Source organism: Sorex fumeus, unplaced genomic scaffold, assembly GCF_029834395.1.
Source record: "Sorex fumeus unplaced genomic scaffold, SorFum_2.1 ptg000005l, whole genome shotgun sequence".
Taxonomy (NCBI): domain Eukaryota; kingdom Metazoa; phylum Chordata; class Mammalia; order Eulipotyphla; family Soricidae; genus Sorex; species Sorex fumeus.
In genome coordinates, this window is record NW_026606062.1 from 9854925 (window position 1) to 9867016 (window position 12092).

Here is a 12092-nt window from a genome sequence, read left to right on the forward strand (position 1 = left end):
GACCGCTCCTCCTCCCCACGGCCCCAGCTCATCAGGGGACAGAGGTGTGGGACTGTCTCTTGGGGGAAGAGAATCCAGGAGGGCCTCAGGAAAGAAAGAGTCAAAAGTCAGCGATTAGTTAGAAAAGATGAAGTCATGAAATTTACATACAAGTGGTACTACATGGAAAGTATCATGCTAAGCGAAATGAGTCAGAAAGAGAGGGATAGACATAGAAAGATTGCATTTATCTGGGGAGCATAAAGTAATAAAATAGGACACTAACACCCAAGAATGGCCGAGATTAGTATCAGGAGGTTTGCTCCATGGCTTGGAGGCGAGCCACACATGCTAGGGGAAAAGGAAGCTCAGATAGAGAAGGGAGCACCAAATAAAGGGTCTTGGGAGGATCCTCACAGGGTGGGAGAAGCATGCTGAAAGTAGACTATAGACCAGACCTGATCGCCACTCAATGCCTCTTTTGCAAACCACAGGACCCAAAAGGAGAGAGAGAGAGAGAGACAACAAAAGGGAATGCCCTGCCACAGAGGCAGGGTGGGATGGGGAGAATGGGGGGGGGAAGGGATACTGGGACCCGTGGTGGTGGAAAATGGGCACTGGTGGAGGGGTGGGTGTTTTATCATTGTACAATTGAAACCCAAGCACAAAAATTTGTAAGTCTACAACTGTACCTCATGGTGTTTCACTAATGAAAATTTTTTAAAAAGTCAGCCATTAGCAGGACACAGTGGCCCACTGCTGTGTCTCCTCGCATGGATGGAGAGTCCGTCAGTGTGGACGCCCTTCATCTGTCAACCAGAAGGTTCTGGGAAGGGTCTCAATGAGCCCCGCTGAGCAGGACCTGTCAGAAACCCATTAGAAATATGAAAAGGCACATTCAGAAACTCAGAGGCAGGGAAGATGCTGTTGCCTCAGCCCTCATCCAGGGCATGGGGGGACTCTGGGAACCTCAGATGCCCCGGCTTCAGAACCAGGTCCAGGTACGAGGGGGGCAAGCTCTCTCCCAAGACAGAACCCTAAAGTGCAAAAAAGCACAGTCGAAACGTCATCTGCACCAGTATGTTCATTGCAGCACTGTTCACAATAGCCAGAATCTGGAAACAACCCGAGTGACTGAGAATAGATGACTGGTTCAAGAAACTTTGGTACATCTATCTACACAATGGAATATTATGCAGCTGTTAGGAAAGATGAAGTCATGAAATTTGCATGTAAATGGATGGTCACAGAGAGTATCATGCCAAGTGAAGTGAGTCAGAAAGAGAGGGACAGACATAGAATGACTGCACTTATTTGTGGAATATAAAATGTCATAATATGAGACTGACACCCAAGGACAGTAGAGACAAGGGCCAGGAAGATTGTTCCATGGTTGGAAGCCTGCCTCATGAGCTCGGGGAGAAGGCAGCTGGGATGGAGAAGGGATCACTAAGTCCATGATGGTTGGAGGGATCACTTGGGATGGGAGCTGTGTGCTGAAAGTAGATAAAGGACCAAACGTGATGGCCTCTCAGTTTCTGTGTTGCAAACCATAATGACCAAAAGTAGAGAGATAATAAGAGGGAAAAAGAGGGAAATTGTCTGCCACAGAGGCACGAAGAGGGGTCGTATGGGGGAGGGGGGAACTGGGGACATTGGTGGAAAATGTGCACTGATGGAGGGATGGGTGTTCGATCATTGTATGACTGAAACTCAAACAAGAAAGCTTGTAACTGTAGCTCACAGTGATTCAGTTACGGTCCTCCTGTTGTTCATCGATTTGCTCAAGCGGGCCCAGTAATGTCTCCTTCGTGAGACTTGTTGTTACTGTGTTTGGCATATTGAATATGCCGTGGGTAGCTTGCCAGGCTCTGCCGTGCGGGCGAGATACTCTCGGTAGCTTGCCGGGCTCTCTGAGAGGGGCAGAGAAATCAAACTCGGGTCAACCATGTTGGCTGCATGCAAGGCAAACGCCCTACCCACTGTGCTATCGCTCTAGCCCAAACTGATTCAGTTAAAAAATTGTTTAATTAAAAAAAATTTTTAAAAAGACAGAACCCTAAAAATGCCTACCTCTCACAGCACAGGATTTTCTCTGGCCACTGCCACTAGGAGTTCCTTCATTTTTTTTCCCAGATGTTCCCCAGCAAACACGCATTGGCCAGAAAGTGTCAACAATAATATGAGACTGACACCCAAGGACAGTAGACACAAGGGCCAGGAATATTGCTCCATGGTTGGCAGCTGCCTCATGAGCTGGGGGAGAAGGCAGCTGGGATGGAGAAGGGGTCACTGAGTCAGTGATGGTTGGAGGGATCGCTCCGGGTGGGAGATGTGTGCTGAAAGTAGATAAGGACCAAACGTGATAGCCTCTCAGTATTTATATTGCAAACCATAATGCCCCAAAGTAGAGAGAGAGTCTGGGGGAGATTGTCTGCCATAGAGGCAGGGGGAAGGGCTGGAAAGGGGGTGGATACTGGGGACATTGGTGCTGGAGAATGTGCACTGGTGGAGGGATGGGTGTTTGATCATTGTATGACTGAAACTCAAACATGAGAGCTCTGTAACTGTGTCTCATGGTGATTCAGTAAAAAATAAAAAAAAAAGAGAAAACCAATGAATACAAAAAAAATGAAAAAAGAAAGAAAGAAAGAAAGAAAGAAAGGAAGGAAGGAAGGAAGAGGAAGGAAGAAAGGAAGGAAGGAAGGAAGGAAGAAAGAAAGAAAGAAAGAAAGAAAGAAAGAAAGAAAGAAAGAAAGAAAGGGTCAACATCACCCCTTCTGTGTGGACACAGATGGCCAACTGGAGTGCCAGAAAGTGCAGGAGGCCGACGTCCATGCAGAGACGCTGTCAGAGCTGGGTCTGCACCGACCAGTTCACCTTGTCCAGGAGAGGTGCCGGCACAGACGGGTTCTCCCAGGGTGGGCCTGCAGCGGGACCTTCTGGAACTCAGCCTGGACAGGCAAAGTCTCCCTCCGGCGTCTCTGTCAGCGAAGCGCTCGGCGTCTAGCTGCGAGTCGAGAGAATCGGGAGAGAGTCGGGAGTGGGGCCGGGAGATGTGTCAGCCTGCACGTCCGTGACCTTTAGAGGGACACTGAGCTCTGGCCACGGGGGGCGTTCAGCCCGGGGCGGCGGTGAGGGCAGGCCTGGGCCTCAGCATTCTCTGCAGCCCTCCCTGCAGGTGTAAGGGAAATGGCAGAAGCAGCTTCCAGGGCCTGTTTGTCCTTCCTGAGCAGCCTGGCACGCTAAGCTGTGATGCTTCATCCTGGCTCTGACGGAACCAGCCAGCATGTCGTCGGAAAAAAGCTTGACAAGGTTTTAATCATGTTGGATAAAAAAGATGGATGATTAAAATTGGGGGGTATATGTCAGGCACATAAGGGAGATATTCCTCAAAAAGGGGGCATATATTTTTTTTAATTGGGGGTATTTAGGGCCAGAGAGCTCGTACAGGGTTATGGCAATTACCTTGTAGAGCGCAAATGTATAGAGAACTTGAGCACAGAACCAGGAGTCATCCCTGAGCACAGAGCCGGGAGTAAGCCCTGAGCACAGAACCAGGAGTCATCCCTGAGCACAGAACCAGGAGTAAACCCTGAGCACAGAACCAGGAGTCAGCCCTGAGCACAGAACCAGGAGTAAGCCCTGAGCACAGTACCAGGAGTCAGCCCTGAGCACAGAACCAGGAGTCAGCCCTGAGCACAGAACCAGGAGTCAGCCCTGAGCACCACCGGACTTGTCCCCCAAACCAAACTCAAATGAAAACCCCCAAATGGAGGAGGTTGGCATAAAAAGATGAATCTTTGAAGTTGGGTGCATGTATTAGAATTTAGGTTAATAGAAAAACGCGAGAAGCCAATTCCTGAGGTGAAGGGGGGGAGTGTTTCTGATTAATGGGGAGTTCGTCAAAGATGTTCTTGTTTTCGCTCCTGTTGTAAAAGACAGACTCTTCCCTGCCTCTCTCCACCCATCCCCAACGTCTCCCTCACCGCCAGCTTGTGGCAGTGGAGGGACTCGGTTCTTTCCGGATTGCGGAGATGAGGCGAGCCACACACCTTTCCCTCAGAGCTGTCAAGGAGGAGAGAGAGTTATGTGAATCTTTGCTGAGCTCAGGATTTGCTGAGGAAAGGTGTTCTCTCTCTCTCTCTCTCTCTCTCTCTCTCTCTCTCTCTCTCTCTCTCTCTCTCTCTCGTTTCTCTTCATCCTAAAATAGACTGCGATGCTGAAAGTCGACTATAGACCAAACATGATTGTCACCCAGTGCCTCTTTTGCAAACCACAGCACCCAATAAGAGAGAGAGAGAACAAAAAGGAATGCCTTGCCACAGAGGCAGGGTGGGATGGGGGGATGGGGGGTGGGTGGAAGGGATACTGGGGCCCGTGGTGGTGGGAAATGGGCACTGGTGGAGGAATGGGTACTCGATCACTGTATAACTGAAACCCAAGCACAAAAAGTTGTAAGTTTACAACTGTACCTCATGATGTCTCACTAATAAAAATTAAAAATAAAATAAATAAAATAGACTGCGAACATGTCCCGAGTCCACTCCCCATTCAGTCTGAGGGGCATGGCTGGCGGAGTCCAGCAGAGGTCTCGGCCAGCCCTGCCCTCGTCCCAGCCCTGCCCATGGCCCAGACCAGCGTCCAGCCCCAACTGTGCCCAGGCCCCAGCCAGACCCAGCCTAGCCCCAAGCCCAGAGCCCAGCAGGTGGGGGGCAGAGCCCACCTCCAGCAGGTGCCCTGGGCCAGGCCACAGGCAGCTCCCAGGCCCCGTCTACAGGACACCCCCTGCACCCCAGGACCGGCTAGCGGAGGCCTTCCCTTGAGGCCAGGCTGGTGACGGCCAGGTGCTCCCCAATGTCAACTTGCAGCATCACACCTGTGGGGGGCGCTGTTGGCCGCGGTGCCGAGGCTTCCTGTGGCCCCGGCTTGTAGCCCCTCATTCTCGTGCTACCCGCCAGTGACCCACGGACCTCTCCTGACCTTCTGTTAGTGTGGGATTATTAGGTGTCGGATTAAAATTGTCACGGGGCACCACCCAAGGCCGTCAGGACCCCGGGGGAATGTTGACTTTGGAATCGCTTCCTCTGAAGGCCTGTGAATGAAAACTTGTGTTTGCAGAATCACAGAGAAGGCAAATGCTTTCCTGCTTCCACATTCTTATTTACTCTGCAGAAGATCCTTTAGTTTTGTTTTGCTTTGTTTTGTTTTGTCTGGGGACCTCACCCGCGGGAGCTCAGGGCTTCATCCTGGCTCTATGCTCAGGGCTCCCTTGGGGCAGTGCTCACCCATGCACTGCTGGGGATTGAACTTAAATCTGCGGCATGCAAGGCTTATTCTCCGTGTGTCTCTCCGGTCCCCAGAAGCTCCTCCAGTGACCCTCTGCTTCCCAGCCTCCTGGCAGGAAGATGCTCTCGGCTACCAACCCAGCAGGTGTCAAACACCTGAAACACACTTGTGTGTTTGCCCAGTAGGTCAGAAACGGTCCCCGACTCTGGTATCCCGTGAGAGCCAGAACAGAAGGCGCCTGTGGCTTTGTTAGCACTGGCCTGTTGGAAAAAAAAAAAAACACATGCTCTGAGGTGCAGGAGGGGATGTTGGGTGTTCCTCACGGTGACACGGGCCACGCCTGTCATCAGAAGTCTCCAGCACTGACCCTTTCTCTTGGTGGGTTTGGGTGTGTTCATCCAAACACAGAGGAGGGAAACCAGGAGCCTGGAGGGACTCTTAATTAGCCGGAAGCATCTTTATGAGCCTGGAGCGAGGCTGCTTCCGCCACCTGACTGCGTGTTTGTTTCCGTATTTGGCCTTGGAGGCAGAGCCCAGGGTTTTAGGCCTGAGCTCTGGATTTCCCCAGGGACCCGGCATTGTCCAAAGCTCTAGGAGGCGCTGACGAGCCTGAGGGAGCTCAGTATTGAGGTGGTTTTGTCCAAGAAAGAGGCTGTGAATTCACCAGGGCTCAACCCTGTTTTATTTTTCTTTCTTTTTTTTCATCCCTTTAGAAAATAAAGTTGTTTAATTGCAAGTCTCCATCACTATTATTAACGGTTTCTTGTGCACATAATTCCAACACCACGCCCAATACCAGAGTCCATCTCCTCCCCCAAGGACCCCAACAGCCTTCTCTCTCAGTCCCCCTCAACATGAGAGATAAAGGTAAAGGTAAAGGCCCTCCCGTTGATCGTCGATTTGCTCGAGCGGGCCCAGTAACGTCTCCATTGGAGACTTTGTTGTTACTGTGTCTGGCATATCGAATACATCACGGGTGGCTTGCCAGGCTCTGCCGTGCGGGCGAGATACTCTCGGTAGCTTGCCGGGCTCTCCGAGAGGGGTGGAGGAATCGAACTTGGGGCGGACATGTTGGCTGCATGCAAGGCAAACGCCCTACCGCTGTGCTATCGCTCCAGCCCAACATGAGAGATAGAGAAGCAAAAGCAGTGCCGTGGCAGGCTCATACAGCAGCCAGAAGCGGCTAGGCCTGGGTTCCAGAATTCCTGGAATTGAGCACAGGTACCTGGAATTGAGTCATGATTTCTCCAAAGTGAGAGAACCATAGTGAGGTCAACTGGGGGTTACCAATCAGGTGCAGGTAGGGAAGCCCCTTCTGTAATCCTTATGCAACCCATGGGCTGGAGTGATAGCACAGCGGGTAGGGCATTTGCCTTGCACACAGCCAACATGACCAATCCAAGTTCGATTCCTCTGCCTCTCTCGGAGAGCCCGGCAAGCTACCAAGAGTATCTTTCCCTCATGGCAAAACCTGGCAAGCTCCCCGTGACGTATTCCATATGCCAAACACAGTAACGAGAAGTCTCAAATGGAGACGTTACTGGTCCCGCTCAAGCAAATGGATGAACAACGGGAGGATAGTGACAGTGATGCAACCCTTATGGAATTCCAACGTATAACCAATCAGCTAAGTATAAGTATCGGAAAGTCCCTCAGACTTCGGCCGAAAGGGTGGTCTGCGGAAAGCCCCTGTTATATAACGTTATGCTATAAGAGCCCCTCACTTTTGAGACTCGGGGCCTCTCATTCCGAGAAGGCTACCACTGGTTGGTGAGCCAGACAAGAGCCCTAGCTCGAGCTAGCCAAGCTAGCCAATAAAGACCCTTTGCTTATTGCATTGCAATTTGTCTTTGTGTGATTTCTCTGGGGAGATCTTCACCCACTTTAACAAACTCAATTGTGTGGAGTCAGTTCTCTCGTTGTGCTTTTTGGCACTTCTTCACTGTGTATCACTGTAAGTCCCACATGTGAGAGATTATTCTGTATATGTCCCTTTCCTTCATGTTGACCTCACTCAACAAGATCTACTTCCATCCACGTTGCTGCAAGTGTCATGATTTTGTTCTTTCATAGAGCTGCATAGTATTCCATTGTGTATAAAGACACAATCTCTGGGTCCATGCACCTGTAGTTGTGTGTTTGGGTTGCTTCCATGTCTTGGCTATTGTATTAAGCGTGGTGATAAATATAGGTGTCCATATGTCCTTTCAAATTAATGGTTTTGTGTTTGGGGGATAGATGCCAAAAAGTGGCACCATTGGGTCATATGGGAATTCTATTCCTATTTTTTAAAAAAATCTCCCTATTGCTTCCTGTAGGGAACAAGATGGTATTCCCGCCAACGGTGGATGAGGGTTCATGAGGATTCCTCTCTCACCACAACCAACGCTGGCTGTTTCCAGACTTTGGGGGATATGTATCATTCTCCCTGGCATGAGGTGGTATCTCCTTATTCTGATGTATATTTCCCTGATCTTGAGTGGTGACGAGCAGTGTCTCACACACCTATTGGCCTCCTGTACGTCTTCTTTGGGGAAATATCTTCAAACCTGTTTCACTGTTGCTGCTTGACAATCCTTAGCCTCAGTTTACCCCCACAGACTGTTTTTTCTTTTCCAAGAGACTCAGGTCTCCAGAAATCACACAGCCAACACTGCAATGTGGACACAACAGCGTTTTCTGTTCTGCCATCCATATTTATAATCATCAAACGTTTGCAAAGTGAGATGACGGTTTAGATCCTATGAGGGGGGGATGGCCCCAACCATGAGGTGGAGAAAATTGAAGTGCAGAGTTCTCGGCCCACAGAGAAATGGAAGCGAAATGAGGCTGTGAATCGCTTTGGCGGCGAGAGGAGAATTTTTGGAAGTAATGAAGGAAGCGGAAATTGGATGGGATGAGAAATTGGGGCCTGAATTGAAAAGCATCCGCCCGTGGCCTGAGTGACAGGACGGGGCTGACCTCGGCGGCCTGTCCACTGGGTACCGTGCCATCTGAATCAACTCTCACAAACCTCTAATACAAAAGGGCAGCATTGCCCGGGCGCGGCCGCCTGCGGGAAGCCCGTTGCGTTGTGACAAAAAGCGAAACCAGCGACTGAGTTACTGACGGTGTGTCCTGCTCTGCCCCCAATATTCCTCAGTGGCATTTTTTCTTCTCTCCCTGTTGCTGTTGGTAAAGACAGGGGTCAGGCAGCTAACAAGGCAGATGCTTCGGTCAGGTTCCCGCCACTGGCAGCCTGAGAAACGAGATTCCCTGCTAAGAAGCGCCCTCACTCCCTTCCTTCCTTCGGGGTGTCCCTGCCTGTTCAAGCACCGAGCATGTGACCGTCATTCTCCTGTTCCCTGCATCTGCAGTAGCTGGGACAGGGGGCACTGAGGGCTGCACAGACTGACCCCCGCATCCCTGTGAGCTGCAGTTTACCGGTTACTGTGACTTTCACTGCTTAGCCAGTTTCTTGGCATCTTTTACCACCAAACAATTTTTTTTATTATTTTTGGTTTTTTGGGTCACGCCCAGCGATGCTCAGGGGTTACTCCTGGCTCATGCACTCAGGAATTACTCCAGGTGGTGCTCAGGGGGACCATATGGGATGCTGGGAATCGAACCCGGGTCGGCCGCGTGCAAGGCAAATGCCCTACCTGCTGTGCTATCGCTCCAGCCCCATAACCACCAAGCAATGTGGAGGCAAAGTTATCCCAGAAAATCATTTCAGAAGTGTGCTTGATCTGTGCACTTTTGTTGGGGGAATTACCCCCTCCAGCCCCGCCCCTTGGTGTTCAGAGCTTCCAGGGCTCACTCCTGACTCAGCTCAGGGATCACTCTTGGTGGTGCTCAGGGGAGAATATGGATTGCCAGGGATGGAACCTGGGTCAGCTGTGTACAAGTCAAGAGCCTTAACCCCTGTAAGGAGAAACTTTTAAAATGTAGTTGCGGGGCTGGAGCGATAGCACAGCGGAGAGGGTGTTTGCCTTGCACACAACTGACCCGGGTTCGATTCCCAGCATCCCATCGGGTCCCCGAGCACCACCAGGAGTAGTTCCTGAGTGCAGAGCCAGGAGGAACCCCTGAGCATCGCCGGGTGTGACCCAAAATGCCATAAATAAATAAATAAATAAAATTTAAAAACATTTTTAAAATGTAGTTGCCAGGGATCAAAGCATTAGAACAGCGGGTAAAGCATCCACTTTTGTCGGCGGCCAACTCCAGTTCAATTTCCAGTTCAGCGTAGTCTCCAGAGCACGGCCAGGACTGATTCCCAAGCACAGAGTCACGAGTAGCCCCCCGAGCACCGCTTGAGTGGGTTCGCAAAGAACCCTTCCCAGAAAGATGCAGTTGCCTGGGTTTTCTTCCCCAGCCCCACTGCGCCACATGTAGGGGGGAGGGATGAAACGCCGACTTCAGAAACGCTTCCTCAGGCGATGCGTGAACGCAAGCCTGTGTTTTCAGAGCCCCTGGAAACTGCTGACTCTGGGTTCCTTCGCTGCTTCCACATTCCTGTTTCATCTCTAGAAGGTCCTTAAATAGCCTCCCCGCTTCCAGCACGCTGGCGTCAAGGTGCTCGCCGCTACCATCCTGGCAGTTGTGAAATGCCTTCCGGAACGGACCACGAGCAGCTCTCCGAGCTGGGGGCTGGGTTGCCCTCCCCTGGGCACCGTCCAGAGGCAAAGAGAGGTGGCATGTCTGCAAGGCCAGGACTGTGGCCGGGCCTGAGCTCACCACCATAGCAGCTGGTCTCGAACCTTCACCAGAACAAGACCCCCCACTGCACACAGGCGGGCCCACACGTCACCAGCGGACATGGGAAATCGGCTTAGGAATGAGCAGGAGTGACTGGCTAGGATGGGACCTCCAGCCCACTTTGGGGACGAGAGCCACACCCCTGGTGAAGTTAAGACACAATCAGGGAGAGCGTTGGCAAGCGGGATCACTTCATCCTGAGTCCTGGTACCTTCCCGTTGGGCAAGGGGTGTCAGTCGCACCTCAGGCCCTTTCCGGAAACTTCTCCGTTCTTCCTGGCCACCCTGAAGGTTGGAGCTGCTGCTGAATGCATTCCATGAGGTCGCTTGGCTGAGCCAGGGGGCTGAGCTGGCTCTTCTCAACTCTGTTGGAAATAAGAAAGTCCAAGAGGAAACTGTGTTTGCCCCGTGCACCAGCCCAGCCCTTAGCCAGAGTGTGTTCCTCAGAGCAACCAGCCGGGTCTGCTCGAGTGCGGGCTACCAGCCAACAGACAGGAGAATTTACAAGTCAGATTTTTTTTTTTAGGTTTTTGGGTCACACCCAGAGATGCTCAGGGGTTCCTCCTGGCTCTGCACTCAGGAATCACTCCTGGTGGTGCTCGGGGACCATATGGGATGCCGGAGATCGAACCCGGGCCAGTTGTGTGCAAGGCAAATGCTCTCCCCTCTGCACTATCTTCTGACCCCTAAATCTTGTAGGATTCCTGATAAAATGATCTCTTGCTCCTCAAGCAGGGAACTTGCAGGCCTGGGACGCCTGGAGAGTGGGGGGCCGGGGGGCCATCGTGGGGGACATGAGACTCGGGGACGTGCTTGGTTTGCAGCGGGGAGCTGGCCATGGAGTTGGGGCTCTCCGGGAGAGGTTGTTTCTGAGGTGACGTGTCTGAGGAACACAGGCCCTTGTTACCCTCCACTCGGGAGTGCCTCATGCAGGGGACGCATCCTGGGAAGGTCCGACTGGGAGGTCTTGGGTTTGAGGTCTGGGCTGTCATTGCGAGCACCCGGACACCCCCGCAGGGGACACAGTTAGAGAAAACACTGGCCTTCCTCCTGCACCGGCATCGGGCTGGATGCGGAGGACACCTTTTCTGCTCTCACCTTTCCCTCCAAACCTGGAAGTTTACCCAGGAAGAGGAGCCTCTGGCAGGGAGGGGGGGCTCAGAGACCATCCCTTGTTCCTCAAGGTGGGCAGAGGTCCAACATCACCCTCCAGATAGGCCCCTGGGGCCCTGCTCCTTTCCTGGGGGCGGGACTCTGTGTCCCACGTTGGGGAGTCCAGGAAAAGGAGCAGAAACCTGAGGGACCCTGTGAGTTCACAAGGCAGCATGCAGGTGCTGTGATGACATGTGTGTGTTCGGTGGCCAAGAGCCACCTCCCATCCTCCACAGGCCTTCCCAGCAGAGAGACGAGAGCCACACCATGGTGGTGAAAGTGGCCCATTTAATGCAGAGCTGCTAGCATCCTTATAGAGCATCCAAAGGGATCAGAGGCATAGGAATGCACGTCCATGTGATTTACAGAGGTGAGACATTCCAGCAGAGGCAATTCTCTGGGGGAGATAAACTCAAGGAGACAGTCTGTCTCCCAGGGATATCTATATTTCTTCTCTCTTTCCCTCTAGTCATATATATTAAACAGTCAAACAATTAATTCTACTTCTTACCAATACTTGCAGTCGTTTGGATAAACACAGTAAGAGACAAAGATCCCAAAACTTAGTTCTCTGGGCTGTGAGGGCAAGCAAGGCTCTTACCGTAAATCCCAGACTAAGTCCTCAGGCCAGTTCAGCTTGTCCTTCCCCGTGGGGGTTCTGTCTCTTAAGTCATAACAGCTTGCCTCAAGATCACATACTTATGCTTTCTAGACTGTTCCATTTTGATGCCGGGGGAGCTTTGCCACTCGCCCGGGGTCCATCCCACTCCCACCACGGGACCTCCCTTTTGGGGTGTTAGGAACCACAGCAACTGAAGCCTGAGTCAAGTAATTATGCCCAGGAGTAGATATATTTCAGAGTCAATCAACTCCCAAGTATTAGGAGCATAGCATTAACGGTCTTGCTGTGATTAACCAAAGGACATTGCTCTA